This window comes from Rhinolophus ferrumequinum, chromosome 18 (assembly GCF_004115265.2).
Source record: "Rhinolophus ferrumequinum isolate MPI-CBG mRhiFer1 chromosome 18, mRhiFer1_v1.p, whole genome shotgun sequence".
In the NCBI taxonomy this organism is placed as follows: Eukaryota; Metazoa; Chordata; class Mammalia; order Chiroptera; family Rhinolophidae; genus Rhinolophus; species Rhinolophus ferrumequinum.
The window spans coordinates 10,165,744-10,189,443 of NC_046301.1; positions in this window are offsets into that span (position 1 = coordinate 10,165,744).

Consider the following 23,700-nt stretch of genomic DNA (forward strand, 5'->3'; position numbering starts at 1 on the left):
GAAAAGACTTAGAAAAGAGTTTTTGTTCCCCTTGTCCACCCAGTTCATGAGTAGTCTATCAGTAGCTACAGAATCGGCCATTCAGGTTAAAATGTATTTATGAGTATGTGTTTGGCATGAATATGGAGTGGGGAATTGAGGATTGCTAGTTGCTACCCTCAATTTAGAAAGAAAGAAAGAAAGAAAGAAAGAAAGAAAGAAAGAAAGAAAGAAAGAAAGAAAGAAAGAAAGAAAGAAAGAAAAGAAAGAAAGAAAAGAAAACTCAGCAATCTTAGAAATAAACGCAGGGTTTCATTTCTCAATTGAAATGTAGTCATAAAAATAATGAAGGAGTAACAGGATCAGAACTATTTTAAATTATGTTGGGTGAAAATTTTTGCTATTTTTGGTTAAAGCACCTCAAAAGAAAAAAAATCTACAGTACATTTTTTTAATAAGATTATTTTCCCAACATTGTTTATGCATCATTATTCTCTTCCAGAATCCAATGAGTGGTAACTCATATATACTAAACTCAGGGCAACAACAGAGGATAGTTTTCAAATACAACTTTTATTCCTACCATGGGGTTTCCAGCCAATGCCAGAGCTTGAAACTAATGAGAAGTACTTTTCGGCATTCAGTAAGAATATCTCCAGTCTTGGAGAAGGATTAGAGAGAAAGATGAAGGATGATTTCAGTGAAAATCACTGTGGTATTTAGGTTCAGGAAGAGTGGAGGTTGCTTCACAACATCCTTTATTGTCGTAGGCTTGTGATGCTGAGTATGTGAAAACATTTGGGTATTATTTTTGCACTTTTCAAGGAATCATCTTTATAAGTGGGATTTTTGAGTAGTTCTGTTAAATTTACACCACAGATCTAAATTTTAGACAGAGAAACAACACAAAGAGTTCATAGGAAAATGATCAGTGCTTTTAGTTCCACCCTAAATATTGCAATGGAGAGATTAGATTTTAATCTCAAACTTAAGAACATGGAAAATACTGGTGTAATTTCTCCCTTGCCTCCAATAAATATTAATTTGTAGCCAGTTTCTCATTCTAACTTTCTTTACAATAGATGGCGCTTACCTACTTATCAAAAACATTATTGTATGAATTACAACTGAATGCTAATAAAAAATACTTCATGAAGTGTAGGTTATTCTTTAGAGAAGTGAACCTGTAGTTGTGACTGAGCCATTTAAGCTTATAAATGCAATTTAAATTGCAAATGTGAACTATCAGAAGGAAACACCTGTGAGTTTTCCATCAGGCATCCGGTGATTTTTAACCAAATCGATAAATTGTAGCAGGACAATGAATTCACACCATCCAATCAAAACAAATAAGGTCTATCTTCTTATTATCATAAAAGCAATAAAAAAGGCTTGCACAGCATTCTTCCCTTAATTTGTCTTTCACTTTGCACCATCAAGATAACAAAGTACTGCACTTCCAAGGAACATATTGTTTTACTCTGTATGTTTTTCATCACTGAAGTCTAGAGAGTATTGTTTTTAATTTGCTGATGGAATCCATCAATTAAAATTAGCCTAAATACAGTGGGAGGATAATGACAGTGGGTATGAAAGAGAAGAGGAATATGTGGTATGAATTAATGGTCTTTTATGGCACTTCTCATTGGATTCGTGGCTGGGCTTATCTGATGAGTAAATAACTTATGGACATGTCAAAGCTGGGGAAGGAGAATGTGTTAAAGTCATCCGATTAGTGACACTTGTGTAAGAAAGATGGGATCAGCCTCAGTGATTAACTGTTATTAAATCCTATGTATGAATATCATTTTTTAAAAATTGCTGATGTTGTCCTTAGTTTCTTGGCCTCAGTGTCAACTAAGAAAAGTTTTTAGTCCTGTCTTCCACTGACAAGCTACATGACTTAGGGACATTCGCTACAGTAAAACTTTGGAGTCTTCATGTTTTTCCCTGTGAGAAGAAATCTTTACCTTTCCTTCCATCTTTAAGACTCTGATTCTAGTTATTCTAGTGGATGATGATTCAGGTGGTAAAATTTCAGTACATTTAGGTCCTGATTTCAAGTTTTAATGGCCTTGTCACGTGTCATGAAGATGCAATGCTCATGAAAAGGTAGAGTTGATCTGATGGCTATATAGCTATTCGAGTTGGAAAGCTTAGACAACTGCCTCTGGAAGAGTTTGAAGTGAAACTCAACACTACGAAATTTCAGATATTTTCCCACTGACCTCTGCTCTGAACCAGGAAAGTTATCAATAATAATTGTAAGGTTTGCGTCGAGATAATGAGGCTAGTCAGGCGAGTTGAGAAAAGTGAGTGCTTTATTCTGTGCTCCCAGACGGACGAGGTTCACCGGTCCGCAGATGGGGGCAGGGAAGTCGCGCCCAGGGTAGAGGGAAGGAGGCATATATGCAGTTTTGGGGTTGGGGGTTGGCTGAGTGAGGTGGCAGATGAGCAGGCCCCCCTAGCGCAGATCGGACGTGAGCGGCTGTGTCCGGAGTTGCTTATCACACCAGCGGTCTGCTGCCTTTTCTGAGAAACGCCAGGGGCCTCAGTCTCTGTCATCATGCAGAGAGGGGTCTGACTTGGCAGAGGGGTATTTTTGGCTTCTGGCTGCTTTGACCATGCCTGTAGCTGACCTAACAATAATAAACATGATAAAATAATTCTTTCCTGAAAAAACATAATTGGCACACAAGCAGGGGCCAGCCTAGGACTTCTTAGATATTTTATTGCTGAGACATGAGTTATCAAAGACTAGGTATTATTGGTGGGCAAGATAACGAAACTTGGTTTAGGGAAAGCTAAGACAAAATGGGAATAAGCAGGCTACAATGCTTGGTCATTCTTTAGAGAGGATCCAACCTGAGATAAAACATTTTTCTATGTAGAGGCTCTGACAACAAATAGAGTGGAAATGAACATGAGCAAAATCTTGTCCAAATTTGGGGAAAAACAACAACAACAACAAATGTTGAATGCAAAATTGCAAGTTTTCGTTTGTTATGTCTTAGCATAGACTTCTTTGGGCAAAAATTGTCCTTAATTCAGAGCCTGCAGAAAATTGCTTATAACTATAAATGAAATGAACATTTGGTAGCATTTTAAAAAAACAAATTAGATCATCATTCTGCATTTTTACCTACCATGTCAATAATATTTAAAATTACTGTGAGTTTTTCTGTTATTTCAAGAAAGAATAGAAGTTTCATGTATTTTAAATTCATCAAAAGAAAAAAAAATATTCCTACTTCAACTAAGTATGGCGGTATAATTAAGTCAGTCAGATTGAATTAAAACCAGTAAGTTAACTTGAAGCTCTTTCTGCCATCCAGGGTTAAGTCAGCAATTTTTTAATTAATATTTAAAATGCAATTTTCTTGTAATTGATATATAATTTATAGCTATAAAACAAAATATGTAAGCTTATGGTAATTTAAATATTTTCTCCATGAAAGATTCTTTTGTCCTTAAAATGATAGAAAATAAAAACACATACAATTTAGCTCTTCTGTAATTAAAATAAATGTTTTGCTTTCTTGTTGTTTTACTTTTAAGTAAATTCAAACTTAATATACCATAAACTCAAGTAACTTGGGTTGTAATAGCCTTTAAAATACAAGTCACGAACTATGAAGTCACAAACCTAGATTATTGCCAATTTTTCAAGCATACTTTTGAAATTCTAGAGTAATTCCATATCGTATTCCTTAATTGATTTTGAACAAAATGATAGGCCCTTAAGGGTAAATTCATAGAAATACATCAGGGCACATACAATATACAATTTGGTCCATGTTTTTTGGAAAAAGATCTATGATTTAGTTAGATGCTTCTTATAAAAACTTGATTATAAGTTAAATATAAAATTTAGTATTAAAATCTACATTTAGTTATATATTTTATAGGAAACATGACATCTCATCATATCCTAATTTCATATGACTATGCTAAATTTCTTATGTAGATAGGACTAAATCATGGTTTTTGAAGAAAACATAATCTATCTTGAATTAAAAAAAATAATTATGGAAAAATAAAATGCTCAAAATCAAACTGAAAAATGAGCTTATGACTACATTATTAATTCACTGTGCTACCGGAACCTGTGAAATGTAAAATACAAATGTATGGAAATCTTGCAAGTTTGACTTAATGGACAGACTTTAGAACCACCAAGCAACCTGTCTTTCTATATTAAAGGCTCACATAGAAATTCTACAAGTCTGTAGATGCTTTCTCCAACTGTGCCTATTCTAGATTTTAAGGATCGTGAGTGTGTAAAGATTCAAAGATATCCACAGTGCTGAATAGGCACAGCTATTTACGTTTTTAATAAATTAGAGTTTGATGAAATTATGTGATGACTCTTTCTATGCCAGGAAAAAAATAGAAGTTAGTGTGCATCTTTTTCACTTATTTTAATATTTTGACAATTTCTGTAGGTCAATCTAGTTAAAATGCTGTTTAAGATTATATGTGATAATTAGTAATGAGATTATCATCAAAGTCAGAATAATGATAAATACTATAAGCTAAAGTCATTGCCTTTGAGATTAAGAAGATATTTCTACATTCAAAAATGTATATTGACCATTCACATATTTTGAAATTAGAAATGTTTAATGAATTACCCATGGCAACAGTTATTTATAATCTTTCACCTAGGATATATTTTAAAAAAATTTTCGTGTAACAATAATGCTAAAAATCAACATAAACTGTATTTTCAATTGTGAAATATTCAGAGATAGAAATATACCAATAACAGTAGACCCACTTAACATGGTTTTGCTTTCCAAGGTTTCATTTACTTGTCGTCAACCTTGTCCCCAAAATATTAAATTGAAAATTCCAGAAACAATTCATGAGTTTTAAGTTGTGCAACATTCAGAGTAGAATGATGAAATCTCCCAGCACCCACTCTGTCTGCCTGAGATGTGAGTCATCCCTTTGTCCACGCGTATACAAGCCGGCATGTTAGTCACTCGGTAGCCTCCTTGGTTATCAGATCTACTATGATGGTATCACGGCGCTTGTGTTCAAGTCACCCTTATTTTATTTAATAATAAATTGCCCTCTTGCCCCAAAGTGCAAGAGGAGTGATGCTCACAATTCAGATATGCTAAAGAGAAGCTGTAAGTGCTTCCTTTAAGGGAAAAGATGAGTACAGTACAACACAGTATTTTGAGAGGAGAAACCATAGTCATGTAAATTTATTACAATATATTGTTGTAATTGTTCTATTTTATCATTAATCTCTTACTGTGCCTTATTCATAAATTAAACTTTAACATAGGCATATATGCATAGGAAAACAACATAATATTATATAGAGCTCTGTACTATTCAGTTTCAGGCATCCACTGGGGGTTTTGGAACGTATCTGCCATCGATAAGGGGGGACTACTGTATACATGAGTATAATAATGGTGTTTAATATATTCTTGATGGTTTTCACCTTTTGTATTTAGCATTTTCCAACGTTATTAATAAATATGCATTATGTTAGTATAAAGAAAATGGTGAATTACTTTGTAAAATCTCAGTTTACATATTTGTGTGTATACAACATACTCATAATTATTACAGAAAATACACAGAACAAAATGTTGAGAAGGAAATATACTATAAAACTTAAGTGGCTATTTCTGAGCATTGGAATTTTAGGTTACGTCCTTGCATCTACTTTTTCCAAACTTCCAATTTTTTTTTAAATTTTTTATTGAACACATTGATGGCAAAAAGTATATTTATTTTAAAAATTCTGTATTGTGTCTAACATTATCACATTTAAATAATTCATATTTAAATAATAGTTGCTGTGAGATCTTTTTGCATTTATTTTTAAATATCTGTTAAAGGGGTATATGCTTCAGTAAACTCTTTCACTCAGGATCCTAAAAAAATTATGAAGGTGAAAATTTCTTTTTATTTGTAAAATACAAGTGCCCAATTTTAGTAACTTGGAAGTACCCTGAGGCATATTCGTTTTAAAATTTTAGTTTTTGAGCTTTTTTACTGATAATGTCATAGTTGAGTAAAAATTCTGTTAAACAAAAATTGTTACCCAAAGATTGAATTCATTGAATAACCTCCTCTAATCAATTTTAAATAAAAACCCTAAGAAAAGTTATAATGGAAAACCTATTCAAAATATAATGGTATACAGTACTTTATAAGTATAATTCACTAAAGATAATTCAATCTTTCTTTGATGGCTGATAATTTCATGAGGCCATAGAGTCTTCATGGGGAATGTCAGCTTGATTGTAGAGTATCATGATTGCAGACATATTAAGAAATAAAAGTGCACACTACCTATCAACTTTAGCTCAACAGTTTTTGTAGTAAACACAGTTCTTATTTTTCTTAAATATCAAATTAATACCAATGAAGACTTAGTTTTGAGAAAAAATGAAAAGTGAATAATACATCTGAGCAGTTAGATTTAATTAATAGCCACATAATACCATTTAAAAATGAGGAACCACATGGAATAGGATTCCTCAATATAAATAACATTTAAATTTATGCTTTTTATTTATATCTGTATAGTTGCAAGATTTAAAAATGTCTAGGTTGATTATAGGAAAATCCATGTTAACAAAGCAGCTATTTACATTGTACTCTTGTATTAGGGACATTTTAGGGAGGATGAAAGAAAATAAATGAAGATTAAAAATTTATACAAAAATAAGTATAAAGATTACCAGGTAGATGATTTAGAAATACATATATTTTTCAGAAGCTATAATATTCTAATGTCATTGTTTATTTTCATTACTTATTAAAAGCCTCATATTATAGCAATGTCATTAAGTAATTATTTGTAATAAGTATTTTACTATTTCAGGTATAAATATAAAGAATACTGTATTGCAACAACCTCCCATTTATAGTTATATACAATATAATAAATTGCAAATCATAATTTAAATGAATCTATGGCATGTGTATCTGAAATATGTCATATTTAGATTCTTACAAAAGTAATTAAAAACTTCAGAAAATACTGTATTTATAGTTATATAAAGTAATAATCTGAAGGTAATTTAACATTTATAATATTGTTAAAGATACAGTATGGTCCCCTTACACTGCTTCCCTGCAGTCTATGGGTTTTGTTTGTTTTGCTTTATATTTATTTTTGGAGCATTTTTAGACTTTTTTTCCCATCAAAAAGAGACTTGTGATGAAGTATTATTTATATCCTCTTGTCTGGCAGTTCAATTTACAGGTAGAATATTTAGATTGACACCTTTCTGTTTCCTTCCCTTGTTCTCATTAGCAGGAGGTCTTAATCTCCTCTCCCCTGTGCCTTTCTGAATAATCATGCTGTATCACTATCCTAGTGGGATCTAAACAAAAATTGAGTAGAAAATTAGGATCACAACCAAGTAGGTTTAAGAACAAGGTCATAATAGTGAAAAATCAATAGAACACACAAAGAAGCTTTTTAAATCAGTTTGATGCTTCTTTGTGTAGTGTTTATGTTATAATTTCCATGATTTCACTACTTTTCAGTTGAAATCTATGACAGCATAGCATAGTCCATTTTCCTTCACCATAAAACATATCGTATTGGGCTCTACAGTTCCTCCTTCCCCACCAAATTGATTTTTGGTTCTCATGAACCTGGGCAGTTCTATATTCTTCATGATCGTAAGGAGTTGTACTGTGTTTTATAAATGAACCTATTTATGTACAAAGAACTGTAGTGTCCTGTTCTGAATTATGTAATTGCTTTTCATTCTTCTTTCCTTTATTCATATAGACGGGAGTAAAATAATAACTAAGGGAAGATGAGTTTTCTTCACCATAGTTAGGCTGGCATTACAGGTCTTGGAGTTTACAGGGCAGCTATTTTGATGGGGAATGAAACACATGAGCAACACATCCTGACCTGCTGCCGGAGCAGGTATTGATATTACACAGGAGGTGCCCAGCTGGGTACAGAAGGAGGTGCACATGAGATTAAAGGGGGTGAGAAGTGCAGCATTGTGCAAGCCTTTCACAGAGTAGTCAGCCAAGAAGGCAAGATGTTTTCGTAAGTAAAGTTGGATAATGCAAAGGCTTCTGAGAGATTCAAAATGAAGTTTTCATCGATAAAGTGACCATTTAGCTAGCATTCAAATTTCTAAAGACTAAGAACATCGTGGGACCTCAAGATAGAGACAGTAGAAACCAATCAGTCCAGACAGCAAGTAATAAGAGTATTGTAGGCTTGCAGAGGAGGCATCACATGATTTGAAGCAAGAAAACTGCGTTTTGATTATAATCAAGTGTTGGCATTGCTGATTAATGGTTGTTTTCAGACCAGGAGGAACAGTAATGTATTAATAGATTAAACCCTCATTAAACATTTGTTAATATTTGAAAAGCTGTTGGAAATATGGTAGCAGTGGACTAAGTATTTTACTTGCATTATTTTATTGTATTTTCAAAACATTCATATGTATGATATTAGAATCTCTAACAAAACAATAGAAACACACTAAGAGAAAAAAAACTAGTAAATAGCCGAGTCTTGAACCTATTCTCAACATCATTAGATCACATCGCCTAAAAGTGTAGTAGAATCAAACTCCCTTCCACTTACTGTTTGTGACTTGGATAGTAAATAATATCCAGTTCTGAATGCAGAGTAAGGATACACTTGTTCTTAATAGATTTTGTCACCTGAATAAAATTCTAAGTTTAAAAAATTATCAGACATTGTCTTATATTTATTATCGATCAACACTTAGAACTTGGCTAGCTTTACTCTGTGGAAATACCAAGAGCCAAAATTCTCTGGGCCAGAGTGGGAAAACCTGACAAATTGGCCAGTCCTCTGATATTTTCATTCATTCACTCGTTCATTAATGAAATGGGCTAATGATGTAAAATATTGTGAACCACAAAAACCTGGGTCCTTCTGTAACTCTTTTCATGGCTATTATAGAACTCTGATTTAATAAAAAATGACATCTGGGTGTTCAGTACTGTGTTTCCCCGAAAATAAAACATAGCCGGACAATCAGCTCTAATGCATTTTTTGGAGCAAAAAATAATATAAGATCTGGTCTTATTTTAATATAATATAAGACCAGGTCTTATATAATATAAGAACGTGTCTATAATATATGTAATATAATATAATATAATATAATATAATATAATATAATATAATATAATATAATATAATACCATACGGGTTCTTATATTAATTTTTGCTCCAAAAGACGCATTAGTGCTGATGGTCTGGCTCTTATTTTCGGGGAAACGTGGTTTTAGCTTAACTTGATACATCTTGCTAAAGCCCTGTGTGATATACTACCCTCAGGTTCTAGGTTAGAACACTCCTTGGGAGCCTCCTCATCCCAGCATTTTTGAATGTTCTACTTGATTTTCTTCTATGACATTCATTGTGGAGACAATGAAATTGAAAAACAGAAACAAAAGACAACTTAAAATATTCATTGCTGCCAACTGTTTAGGTAACACAGAGTCATTCTCTTCTACCATGTGTTTTGGAACACCCCTCTCTTCTTTCATCCCCCCATAGCATTTAGAGCAGTGTTTCTCAACCAGGTGGATTCTCCTCCCCAGGGGACAGTTAGCAGTATCTGGAGATGTTTTTGGTTGTCCTTTCTGGGAAGAGTTGTGATACCAGCATCTGGGGACGGAATCTAGGGATGCTTCTGAACACACTACAATGCACAGTACAGCCCATGACAAAGAATCGTCCCGTCCAAAATCTCAAGAGTGCTGATATTGAGAAACTTTGATGTAAACAAAGAAGTTCAATCACCATATGAGAAATATAATTATTACCAAATATTTACAGCCCCAAATTTAAAAATTTTATTTAGGATATAAAACTTCTCTAAATGTGGTGTGGTGTCCAAACTTCCTTGTCCCCCATATAAAACATGGTTGACCTTTTAAAACATGCATTTTATTTTTACTTATTAATTCTTTTAAAAATAGATTATAACACTTTTTAAAAAATTAAATTATAATGGACATACTATATTAGAGGAGTTTCAGGAGTACAATAGGTTATGTCCCCTGTTCTGTGCATCACATCCCGTGACTTAGTTATTTTATAAATGGAGGTTTACACCTCATATTCCCCTACACCTTTGTCCCCCATCCCCGCCCCTACTCTCTGGCAACCATTACTTTGTTCTCTATATCTATGAGTCATTTTCCATTTTGTTTGTTCATTTGTCTTGTTTTTAAATTCCACATGTAAGTGAAATGATGGTATTTGTCCTTCTCTGTCTGACTTATTTCACTTTCCATACATTTTAAAATAGGTTCCTAGGATTTAAAGAAATTTTAACCTTCTCAAAACGCTTACATATTTCTATTCCATTTAGCATGTCTCTATAATTAACTCCATTTTTTCCGAGTATACAATGAGATTGACACTAATAGTATGACTTATTTGTGCTGATTAAGTTGTCTCCTAATTATAAAAGGCTAAAAATAGAGCTAAATATTCATTTTGCATAGTTAAAGGTTTTTTAAATAACAAAACCCATGTTCTTGTTCAATTTAAAAATGATTACTTTTTCTTTTGATTGCTCATGTAAGCTTAAGCCTAGTAAAATTGTACTAATATGTATTAGTATTCAACCCTTAAGACGACAATCTTTCATTTCACATTCGTAGGGTATTAGTCCCATTTTTGATATCAATATTCATGTTTCTGAAAAAAGCACAATTGATCATTATACATTTTGTAATTGTCAACTTGTGATGATTTAAAACTGTAATTTGTCACAGTTTAAAAATGTAGAAGTGATGCCGACCCAAAAGTTGCATCAACAAAAAAATGGAAATAATATTTTGAACTAAAATTTTATATTTAAATTTGAGAAAATTAACACTACCATGAGAAAAATATACATTATGCAGATAATTTAGTCATTAAAGTCAAGCATGACAAGGTAAGGTGTCTGAAAATTAATAACTTTTCTGCAGAATAATTCTAGTCCTAGATTTCAATAAAACTGATGTTGACGGTCATACATTCATCACTGTAGTATGAAGTTTTTCACTAAATGGACCAGTCCAACAGATAAAAATGTATCTAATATAAGAAGTTTCTAATCTAGAATGAATTTAAATCCTTCTAAATATCTGAAAATTTTCTACGAAATACTATGGATGTGTGTGTGTGTGAGTGTGTGTGTGCTCTTAATGTCCATCACTGTTATATTGTAGAGTGATCCTATGTCAACCTGAAAACAGGTGGTTGGTGAAGAAACAGGGACAGGACTCTTAGAAAGAAATACACTGAAAAATTGAACTGTCTCAAAATTCAAATTTACAATTTGTTCATAGCTTTTAAATGAAGTCCCTTGGGTGTTATATATGAGTGACGTGGATGCTGGTTTCTTGCTAACTCACGTGGTGAAGAGTTCTGTGAAAATGCTACTTTATGAGTCACTACCTCACAGACAGTCTTTACCAAAGGCAGGGGAGCCACAGTGGCCCATCCGTGCCACAGGCAATAAGGGATCATATACACTCATCATCCATTTCCTCACAATTTAAACTTTATCTCAGTGCTTCAGACAAGTAAGCTAAATACTTATGTATTTGATTAATCATATGACACCTTTCCCCCCTCTAGATTGTGATTTTCAAGAAAGTGAACCCTTTTTTATGTGTTCAAATGTAGCCAATTTACCCCATATTCTGAGTCTCAGCTATGTAAATCCTCAATGAAAACTTATGAAATGAATGAATGATAAATTGATGAAGAATGAATGAATGAATAACATAATGCCTAACTTAAACATTCCTGATATTTTTTCAAGAATTGTGTCTAGATTTTAAAACTTGAATCATAACTGTCCTTTATTTAGTTATCGCTAATGGACTGGATAAGTCATTCTCAACTATACCTTTATTAGTTGAGATACTGTCAAATAAGCATGTGTAAGCGATGTTCAAAGATACAACAGTCTTTGCACTTTTTCCTGAAACTGAAGGTGAGGTCATCTGACCACAGTCTTTTAAAAAAATTATTCTGTTGAATACATCAAAGTGAAATTACGTTACTAATATTGCTAGATAAACATCATTTTTAAGAATTCCTTCCATTCATTTTTTATCTTATTAACTTTTAAATGATCCATTACTTACACAGTGCTGCTGCATCTACAGCTGCTTCCTTGCTGAATTACCACTAGCTATATTCTCAGCTTACCAAGTATTAGGTCTTCAGTCACAAGTCACAGACGATATTTGACATACATTTTTATATAACCGGAAGTCTTGAGTATGGGAGATGGCAAGGTTGATGATATTGCATACAGTAGCATGGTCCTTTCCATTTCTCTTATCAGACATCTTTTTAACTTTGCCTCTAGATTGGCTGTCTTTGTGGTTGTCACATGGCTATAGCATTTCCTAGCAATCTTCCAAAGAAAGTCTTCTCCAGAACCCTCAAAATCAACTGCCCTTCAAGTCTGACTGCCCAGAGCTGTGCCACATGCCCCTTCTTACGCAAAGAATGCCATCATTGTGAATGAAGTAGGCTGATCGGGGTCTCTTTAGAGATGGGATTGTAATCACCTTCCCCTAAATCGTGTGGCGAATGAATAAATTCCTGGGAAAAAAAATACATTTGTTTTAGCAACATAGAAAGGTTGAGAGACCTCATAAGTCAACAATAAAAGTTTCTGACAGACTGAGTATCTTGCAAAAGTTTCTTATTAACCACATTTTGTAAAGAAACTTAGAGACCATTATTTATACTGTACATTATACATCACTGATATAAATCTTTATTTGCGTCTTCAGGTTTGGATTTTGGAATAATGCCTTTTTCCCCACTGTGTAGTTGATATTATGGAGTTAATATCATCCTGGTCTCTTATAAAAATTTTTGAAAATGGGGAATGTGATTGGAAGAAAAGAAATAACTTTAAAGCCTTTACGTGTAAAAACGGAAAACTATTTGTCATTTAAAAATGACCATTGAACCATTTCTTTCCATTTTGATGGGCTTTCTTTAATCTCTTTTATTGTGAAATATTTTTTTAAAAAAACGTTTTCAGTGCTCTTTTGCAATTAGGTTTTGGAACGTTTTTTTTTTTCTTTTTAGAAATGGATTTTTGGAATGAGGTCACTTTTTGATAGGATGATTCACTCTCTGGGCCTTGTTCGACTGAATAATTCAGTCCCTTCAAGGTAATGCTCTTTGTACTGAATGGTAGGCCTCACATTTCACTAGTAGAGAATTTATTATGCTTTCCTTAAAAGCCCCACTTCCTCTGGTGTTTAAAAACCATCTTACTTAAAAAATTAGACATAAATATACTTTGTATTTACCAGTTATTGAAAGCTTGGATGATGTTTAAAATGACCATTGACACATAACAATATCTCTGCAGTGATACTTCTCAGAGCAGAAAAATATTATCTGATAGAAGCCATTAAGCAGGACGTTTATTGCAAAATGTAAAACGTGCTATAGAAAGCATACTTCTTTGCGACTTGCAGAAGGACCTCGGAAGCCTAACATATCCCAGGATCAAAAATAGAACACCATAGTTTGTTAGGGGCAGTAGTATAATTATCTTTTTTCCTTCCTGGTTCTAACTATTGGAGAATAGAGAGAATTCTCCATGGGTAGAAGGATTGTCTTTGTTAATTGTTGTAGACAAAGGTGTAATAACTGTCCAGATTTGTAGCTATCACACGACAATTTGTTTTATTCCCACAATGCACACCCCCCATTTGTACAACCAAGAACCCATGCAGGAACTACCTCCAGTAGATCTTTGAACAAACACAGGGGTTTGGAGTGCTAACCTTCCCACACAGTGGAAAATCCTCCTATAACTTTTGACTTCCCCAAAACTTAACTACCATTAAAAAACAAAATTCAACTGAGTAAATTTGAAGATCTTTCGTTGAATTTTCTTCTTTGGCATACGACTAGCCAATTATTGACTGTAATGTAAAGAGTTGATTAACACATAATTTGTGTGCTATGTATTAAATACTGTATTCTTATCATAAAGTAAGCTAGAGAAAAGTAAGATGTTATCAAGAGAATCATAAGGGAGAGAAAATACATTGATAGTATTTATTGAAAAAAATCTGCATATAAGTGGACTGGCAGAGTTCAGAACAACTGGTGTTCAAGAGTCAACTGTCCTTGATTTCTACCCGAAGAAGCTGGAAAATGAGACACTGCCTGGTATGTTTATTTCAAGAGAAACAGAGGCCCAAACAAAGGTTGTACAAGAAAACCAAGCCCTAAGTCAAGCAGAAGAGATGAGGTATGGGATTGTGTCATGCATAAAAGTTGAGCGTGAAAATGTTGATTTATTTTAATAACTTAATTACTCCCAAGGCCAATGGGAAGCTTAGGGAGAGGGAAGAGGGAGGGGCAGCTCTCTCAGCACGGGTTCCATGTCTTGGCAGATTTCCCTTTCCTGTGGGCTCAGGAGGGACCTGGTACCACATCCCTACAGCATCAATAGAGCAATATTGTACAGCTTCAAGGTGCCAGAGAAAAGAAACATGCATTTTAGATGTAAACATTTCAGGCGCAAAACTAGCATTCATTTTATGTGCAGGAATCATAATGTCTTCCTACACCGTGATTTATTTGGAAGGAGAGAAACAGAGATACTGCTCTGCACCAGTCATTTTATTTGGGAAAGATTAGTCTTCATTGTAGGTTAATGTAAGCTAAGACCCAATGTGAATTATATAGCAAAATATGTATTTTTTTAAATTTAAATTTAAAAGTAAACTATATTTAGCTGCTTAAAAAAATAGAGATTGATGGGGACAGACTTTCAATCTGAGGTAGGGTAATCAATGGAGAGATAGAAAGTTCGATCTGAAAGAAATTAGAAATTAGCGCATCTGATTCTTTTATTCAAAAAGGAGACAACTTGATCTCAGGAAGTTTAAAGCACCTTGAATAATGTCATGACAGTGCAACAAATGAGAACCAAACTGTTCTCTCTGGTGCGGTGCCTTCTCAACTGTTTGCCTGTTAGTTTAGATTTTTAACACTGAAAGGAACTGTGGTTAGGGAAAAAAAAAAAAAATGACTGTTTTAAGTGAAAAATCCTATGCACTTCCCTTCTAAGATCTGAAATACAATGTCTTATAATACTATAACTCTTTGTGTTTTTAAGTGGCTTTTATGTTTTACGATATTTGACATGTTGTTCTTTTTACAGTGCTTTCTAAAGTACTATGTAACTGGTGTGCCTCATTCTCTGTATTAGATAATGTTATGTTTTAAAAAGTTTCTAACTTTTTTTATGGAATGTTATTTTCTCAGATAAAAATTGCGTTTATGATTTTCTTTCCCTGAAAAGAACCTCTGTCTTTGATCTTGTGTCAGACGAGCATCTCTTTTTGATGTTATTGCATCAAGTGATGTAACCATGATGACAAAGATCTGGAATTGGAAATATTGGGTTGGTGCAAAAATAATTGTGGTTTAAAAGGTTAAAAATAATTGCAAAAACTGCAATTACTTTTGTACCAACCTAATAGCAATCTCTTAATAAGTCTGATTGGAGGAGAAAGCTGAATTGTTGTATTTCAAGGAAGATTTTTTTTTTTTTTTGGAGTTAGCTATTCCATATCTAACGTTAGTTGTGGGGATGCCCACATGTTTTTGGGATGGTCGGCATGTATCTGATCTCAATAAGACCCTAAAAGTTTGAAAGGCTACAATGTAAGTTGCATGCGTCACATGACAATCTCTTCTGGTCAGATTTGAGAGAAAGCTCTTTATTAGGTTGAATTATGTGTTTATTAGGTTGAATTATGTTGTATGGAAGGCCATGGTCAAGAAAATATACCTAAGGAGGACTCCCATAGTGAAGAAAATTACATCGAATGATAAATAGTTTGGCTGAGGAAAGGATAAGCGGGACCTAGATGGTTGTTTCCAGGTGCTTGAAGGGCGAGCGTGTGCAGTGAGACTACGTTCCCTCGGTCAGTATAGTGCTAGCGAGCAGAACTAAGGATGAGAGCGGGCAATGGAATAAAGCTGATTTTGTCGCCGTATGAGAAATCATTTTATAGCGAGTAGAGCTGTCAAAGAAAAAAAAAGATCAATTCACTTTTCAGGTGGCAAAATCGTCCTTGCCGGCTCTCCTGAGCTGGGGGACTACGGCAGATGGCAAAGCTGACTCCACAGTCTTCGACACTTGTCCCAAAGTAAGTTTCTGCAATGCTCTCTGTAGTGCTGGCTTCAAGCTGATGAATAACCATTGTCTAAAAAAAAAAAAATGAGAGGGTATGTTTCATGACAGGCAGAGGGGGGATTGAAGCTTACTTTTACATTTTATTCCTTAACTCACAATTGACTACATTATACCTGCCTGAGGTTTATAATGATATAATGAAATCGAGCTAAATGTTTATTCCCTATAGTCTCTAATCATTAAATACATAATGCTCTATGTAAATTAGAAGAACAAGTTCAGTAAAAGCAAAGAGCTTGGGATGCCCTTTTAGCATGTATATTCAGAAAGGCAAGGTGGGAATCAGAATAACCAATCCCCCCACCAGACACCAGAAAAGCAGCTCTCCACTTTTTTATGCCTTATTCTTTCTCCTTGTTCCCCCCGCCCCCTAAATGCAACCTGAAAGCATGTAAACATCCATCCATTTAGATAGAAACTATGCGAAACAGTTTCAGTTAAGCCTGAAGTTAAAAAGATTTTTCTAATGTTGGACTTAGTACTCTTGTAAAAGCAGATAAACCTTGCTTCTATGGCTTTGTAACCAACGGAGAAAGGTTGTAGCTTAATGAGAAGAAGGAAACTTGCAATTGTATGAACCTAGTTCTGTTCATTAAAAAAATTAACCTATCGTTATCCCTAAAACTGTCTTGGAGAAACAGGCAAAGCTGGTGAATTAAACTTTCGGGCCACTAAAGCACGGAAACATTGATCTGCATGAATGGCTGTAATTTGAGCTTGTCCTTTTTTCTTGTATAAGCCTCAATTTCTTAACATTAAAAAAAAATGAGGTTAAATATAACATCGATTGGATAGCATAGGTGTGAGGACTAAATGTAATACTATATGAAAAATGTTTAACAAACAGTTTCCCATATAGTGAGCACACGATAATTTTTACTTTTATTATGTCGCATTAAAATATTCTAAGTAACCCTCATGGAGTAAAATATTTAAATCCAAATGTCTAACTTTTCTTCCAAATAAATTATCCACTTTTAGTGAAGATTACCCCTGCTTGATTTGGGGAATATTTAGATCTAACATTCCAGCTACCTCCTGCAGAATTGTTCTATTGTTCACACTGGATAGTTCTGCCACGTACATGGTCATCATGGTAACAGCAATATTCAAAAATCCACATGCAAATTTGCTCTCTGTTATTTGGTTGATGTTTTCTCTCTGCACTGCCGTTCATTCGTTGCTCAATATTCTTTGGGTATGGTTATAAAACTGGCTCTAAATTATTATACCCACATTATAAGTCAGTTCATATTTTTCACCTTTTCCAAAAGCAAAGGTGAGATATTTTAGGAATGCTATATCCAATTATATGTGGAGTCCCTATATTGTTCATCACAGCCTATTTGTAATGAAACTGAAAAAAAGTTGGTAATATCTGTGTGTCTCTTTTTGCAACTGCTCACTACAGGTATTTAAAAATGCATTTGATAATATGGCCACAGAACAATGACTATAGTTTCTACAATACTCTATGCATTTTTCAAAACAGTTTCTTAGGGAAAATGTAACTTACGGATTGTTATTATAAAGTGATTTAATTTTTGTCCCCTGGATCCTTGATACTTACTCCATGGGCTTGTGTTTTTCTAGAAAAAATTTAGGCCAAGTCCTAATCTTTTTCGGGTACTAAATTTTCCTCCTCAGTAACTGATAACCCATGGCTCTGCCTGAAACTGCCGATGAGGGAAAGGGCTTGCTTAGATTTCTTTTCTTTTCCTTTCTGGTGCTTTTACTTCTGTACTCCAGCTTGTTACCAAAAGTTCTGACCTTTTCTGAGAAGGACCAGGGAATAGGACGGAGAGAGCAATAGAGGTTGATGGTTCCTACTTGACTCAGATAGTCTAAGCCATTGATATATTCTCTGGTCCTGACAGATGATTAAAGATGGTTTCTCCCCTCCATTGTTTTTGACAGATCTTTGCTGATCTGCCCTTATCTTTAGAGCTCTTGACTGTGTTTCCTTTGAAGCCGGCGGTATGCTCTGCCTGCATGGCTGCTGTGGCCTTTATTAGCCTTTAACTATCCATCAGGATCTCCACCTACCCTTTCTGCTGTGCTTTATGCACTCTTGGAAGTGTTTGTTAAAAATAAATTAAATATGAAAGAAGTTCCCTGGTTGAATGAGGATCTGCACGTATAAATTGAGTCAACTATATTCTTAAATAACAACAAAAATTTGTATAAAAAAAATCCAGACTTACAACATAAATTTGTAAATTATAACCCACAGCTTTTTAAAAAAAAAGATTAGAGAAGTAACATGACACAAAAGAACAATAACAGAACTGGCATCAGATTTATTATCAGCATCTCTAGAAAACATATTTTTAGATGGGAGCGATGCAAGATGAAAGGAGACTTGGTCTCTGACCATTTGGAGAAGAGCTGCCGCTCTTTACATGAGAAACAAAGAAATGGTGCCATCCATTGAGACATAAATGCTTATCATTTATAGCTAGCAAGGCTAGCAAGGTTATGGTTGACTTACAATGGATTTTTTTTTTTTTTTTTTGCGTAGTTCCTGAATTTCAAGAGATTGTCAGTAGCAACAGGCTCTTGATCTGATTCCCTAATATTTGGACCCAACCTTGTGTGCCCATTCTTCAAGGTTCAGCTCTAATAAATTGCCTGTGGACCTACAGAGCTTCACTGGAGAACTCAGTGACAGGGCAGACAGTCCTCTCCTAGTGACTAGTTGTGAATTTTCGTAGGACACCGGGACAATGCGAGAAACCCCGGGGATTGTTCACACTGGTCCTCAGAATCCTCTCCACCCCACGTGTGGAAGGAGAAGGAGAAGCACATCCACACGAGGGAGGTTTTTGTGGGCTAGGTCTGCCTGTGTCTCACATCACTTCTGTTAACATTTCGTTATACACCTTATTGCAAGTAAAGCTGGAAAACATAATCTAGCAATTCCTAGTAAGAATAAGGAAACACAATATTGGAGAACAGAAACAGTGTCTGAAAAATCCACTCTTCCTTTCACCAAAATCGGGTTCATGTTTTCTCCACACGTAAAGCACATACGTTTCCTTCTCAAGAGAGAGAATCCAATGTCCAACTAATAATCACTGTATCCAGCAAAAAATCTAAGATTTCTGGATGATGAACATCAGGTCCCAATACAATCGCTTGGCAACTTGTGAACTCAAAAAACAAATTATCTGTCATACTATAAAATAAAATGCAAACGGTGATAGGACACTGATAATAGAAATTTGCTTTCCATAAGGAGAAGGATGGTTCATAGAGCAGTTATTTATCCATAAAGATTTGGTAATTTCTTTATATAGGAATCATGAATACTCCCTAACCATGGAACTAAGTGGAGATCCTTGATGAAATGTGGATTTGTGGGGAACTGAAAGGTTGTTGATATTTGATTGTCTGCTAGTTTCTTTCGTTCTGTTTTGTGTGTGCACTGGTGTTTGTTTTGTTGTTGTTTTTTTAGGCATTGCATTCATTTGCTAGGGCTGCTATAACAAAGTATCATGATCTGGGTGGCTTAAGTAACACAAAATTTATTGTCTCACAGGTCTGGAGTCCAGAAGTCTGAGATAAAGGTGTTGACAGAGTTGATTCCTTCTCAGAGTAATGAGAAAGCATCTGTTCCAGGCCTCCCCTCTAGCTTTATGTGGTTTGCTGGCAATCTTTGGTGTTCCTTGGCTTATAGATATCTACCTGCATCTTCACATGACATTCTCTTTCTGTCTCTCTCTCTCTTTCCCCAAATTTTTCTTAGGACACTAGACTTATTGGTGTACAGGCCTGATATGTACCCTATCTTAACTAATTATCTTTGAGAAGACCTTATCGCTGAATAAGGTCGTATGTTGAGGTACTGGGGTTTAGCACATAAATTTTGGGAGGACACAATTCGCCCTATAACAGGCATACATAGATGATAGATGATATTTTTTTAAGCCAAGGCTTATGGTATCCTTGGGAATTAATTCCTTGAAAAGCGCTAAGTTTCCATTTCTTTTTTTTTTAAATAACTTCATAGGTTCTACGTGCCAGTAACCAAACCCAAAGTGTCTTCTACACATAATTCTCAAACCTGGTATACGTCTTTGCCTTCTCACCTCTAAACGTCTCTTTTAACTTAAATGAACTCTACTGTGAGATCTTCCAGCTTAGGGGAGAGGCCACTCTTCATCTGATCTTTGCTGCATCACTTAGTTTTAATAGACCCTGTTGTTCAAAGGCTTTTGAAACTCTCATTTCATACTTTTTGGGTATAGAAACTGTCAGCTTTTTAAGTCCTTCAGGACCTCAGCTGTCTCTATTCTATTTTATTGTTGTCTGTAAACCAGCCAGTCCTTCCCTGAGTTTCTTTCTGATGATGCCTAAGTCAGCTAATCGTAACCAACACACACTATTATTATGGCTCTTTCCACACATTTCCCATTGAGTTGGTGGACACGTGATCTGTCTTCTAAGTCACCATGGGGCATAGTTTTTCCAAGCATCTGGCTAACAAGGCTCTCCAATACACCAGCTTTCTTTGACCCTTTCCCTTCTTGTTTTTCCTTTTTTCTTTTTCTTTTGTAGTACTGAACTCTGAATGACAATGTCTATACAGAGTAGGATAAATGTGGTAACAATAATCCACCAGACATTAGGCCTTGCTTTGACCCATACAATGTCAGAGAAATGACCTCGTGTGAATGCAGGTCACAGTCATTAAAAGGCGTTGAATTTTCTTTCTCACCCTCCTGGAATTCTGAGATCACCATATGTTGTGAAGAAACCCTTCAAGCATACTGGGGGATGAGAGGTTACGTTGAAAAACAGTGAGTCACCCCAGGGAGACAGCAAGCACCCAGGTTTCAGATGTCTGAGTGGGGGCATCACGAAACTTCCACTGCTGCCCATATACCAGCTGAGGGAAGCTGCAGTAATGAGCCCCAGTAGAACAAGCAGAACCAACCAGTAAATTCATAAACTTTGAGAAATATCATTGCTGTTTTAAACCACTAAGTTTAGAATAGTTTTTACGTAGTGATAGATAAGTAGAATATATTGGAACTTGATAAATTGAGATTGAATATCGTAATCTGCAGACAATCACTAAAGGAGAATACGATATTACTTAGCAAATAGAGTAGACAATCTCAGTGCACCAAACAAACATGTAGTACACATAGCAAACAGTTTGTTTTTAAGAATACTTATGTAAATATAATTTATAAGATCCCAAGTATTATTGGCCTGCTAAAATAAAAAGGAAATCTCTTTAGTGTAGAATAGTGTTGCTTTTACTATTATGTGGACTAATTCCAATCTCATTGAAACTGATAATTGACTATGAAGACAGTAGAAAACAATTTTTTTTTAATTGATCACACTCCTTTCACTTACCATTTACATAGTGTTGCCTAAAATTTCATCTCATTTAGTTTAAGGGAAGGGCTATAAATGTGACGTAATTATGTGTAGTTAGCCTTTCTCTACTAGCACCTTTGTGGGCATAGAATATTGATTTTTTTTTTCTCCGTTAGTTTTAGTTTTTGTTTTTGACACCCTTTGAGAGGTAATAAATCTTAAAAATGCTTGAATTTAATAATTCTTAGGGAGGTGGGGAAGAACCTTTGTGTGATTTTTATAAAGAACATGGTTATAGAAGACCATTTGAAATTGACAGTTAAAGAAATGATATGGAAAAGTCCTGTCTTTAGTTTTAAAGCCCTAATTTTTTTTTTTTTTTTTATACAATTATGGCCATATGATCCAAGTACTTTCCACATCCCTCTTCTTTGGTTTGTTTAGAAGAAGATTGAAGATAAAAGACTTAAAAAACTTTGACTACTAATCAGAATTCTTTGTTTTCAAGAATGCCCAAAAGTAAAGATGAAGTTCTTGGTCTCAAAATATGGACACATGGGAAAGTAAATTGCAAAATATGTATAACTGCATATATTAAAATGCCATGCAACACATTTTTTATATGATTTGGACAATAATTTTCCAAATCATATAATCATAATAATTTTCCAAATCACACAATCTTTTTGTGTTTAGATTTAATAAAATATTGGAACTATTGATACATTAAAAATGAGAAAAAATTTACATATTTCCAACACAGTTGAAATAACTGCTAATGGCATCCATTCATTCAAATTGCAAGCAACAATAGAGTCTTAGATTTGGAATTGTAGTTTAAATCATATTCTCTAATCCTTGTATTTAAAAAGTGTACAATCTGAGGCCTAGTTGGAGAGATTATGTGATTTACCTTAGATTACAAAGTGTGTCTTTAGTGTCTACCAAATATGTAGTTTCGTTGTCAGGAATAACTGGAGGCAGAAGAAGCAATGTATTGGAAGGTTGTAAAACAACACATAGATCAAGCTTTTGTGTGACAGATTTCCTAACAGCTGGGACGTTTGTTAAGGAAATTCTGCTGGGAGCCCCAGATACTGAATTCAAAGTAAATGTGTGATCCCTTTCAAAAATAATATAAATATGAATAATTTGCTTTGTGGAATGACCTGTAAGTGAAAATCACTCTTGCCTGCAGTTCTCAACAATACATTGAGGCATATTGTATTCATGAGGGGGATTTGATTTATTGACTTATGTACCTGATAGTTTGTTATTCTTTAGCAGACAGCACTCATTCCCAAGATAATTTTAAAATAGAAATTATTAAGAAATTGCTAATTAATTATCCTTGGAATTAAAGTGCTCCATTATTCTTAATTTATGTTCACGTGACCTCAGTCTCACCCTTCCCTCCCTTCTTTTCAGATACACTGAAAATTAAAACTTAGAGAAGTAGATTTCCAGCTCTTGATTACATTAAATTCAGAGCTCACTCACTCAATTTGTGATGTTTTGTTAAAATGGCAAATCTTGATTTGAATAAATAGCATCATTCATTATTAGAACCTACTTTGTTCTCTTCTACCTTTTATGTGTTTGGTATGTGCTTCTTTTTATTGTCTATTTTGAGATTCCATAGGAATTGTTCAATCTGGCATTTAGAAATAATCCGTAAACATTTTTCTCTGTTAAACCTCCCCCTCTAATTGTGTGTATCTTACCTATCAGGCATGCTGCTTCTATTGTCTCTTTGAAGGCTTTTCTTATTTTTACTTTTTGTAATAGCAGAGAAAATGCATTTTTTAAAATTTCTATCACTTGCTATTATTTGAAATATCTTCTTTTTTTAGCAAGTGATTACTGAGCAACAATGTCTTGCTGCAGGTGTATATATGAACCACATATTCATTTATGCTCTTGCTTGCTTATTTATTTATATGTTTATTAGTTTATGTATTTATTTAATTTTGCAGGGTTTCAAAGAGTTCAACTGAAAACTATAGAAGAATGAAAAAAGATACAGACCTGTTATAATGCCTAACATGGTCTGGCCTTTGGTTGCTTGTCAGGAATCATTCATTTTTTACCACTCTTTCTTGCTTAGTACCTCAGACACGCTGGCCTTGTTTCT